Here is a 577-nt window from a genome sequence, read left to right as displayed (position 1 = left end):
TGTGGAGTGTTTTGCTTAGAAACCTGTATAAAAGTCAGAGGCTATTTTTTTTAGAGGCTATTTATTAGAATATTAATGCTGTGCTACATACTATAGGCCTGTATGATCACATGTTGAATGTTTATCGTGCGTTTTAATTTGTCATTCCTACTCAGATGCTGTGTATGTCAAGCCTTTTACGCAAAGGGAGTTTGAAAACTCATCTGCAACCCACTGATTGGAGAATATTGTGTTATGCCAGTACAATGATAGAAAAAGATAAACGGAGGCTACGAGGTACACAGACTCATTTCCACAAGATTATGGCAGATTAACCACTTCCCCATCTTTAGTGAAACATTAAATTGTAAATCCACAGGACTACAGTATAGACATTCATATGAAAATAAGCACTTTTAAGTAGAGGAGAAAGGTTGATATTTATTTTTACTCCAACATGAAAAAGGAAAATAAAGCCGCATGAAGACTTCTCATGGGGAGAAACACATTGACCATAACAAGCGCCATGACAATAGGTCATATGGTTTGACTATCAGAGCAGACTCACGATTACTTTTATCAACAGCGGCGAATAATG

Source organism: Cyclopterus lumpus, chromosome 15, assembly GCF_009769545.1.
Source record: "Cyclopterus lumpus isolate fCycLum1 chromosome 15, fCycLum1.pri, whole genome shotgun sequence".
Taxonomy (NCBI): Eukaryota; Metazoa; Chordata; class Actinopteri; order Perciformes; family Cyclopteridae; genus Cyclopterus; species Cyclopterus lumpus.
Note: the sequence above shows the minus strand (reverse complement) of the source record.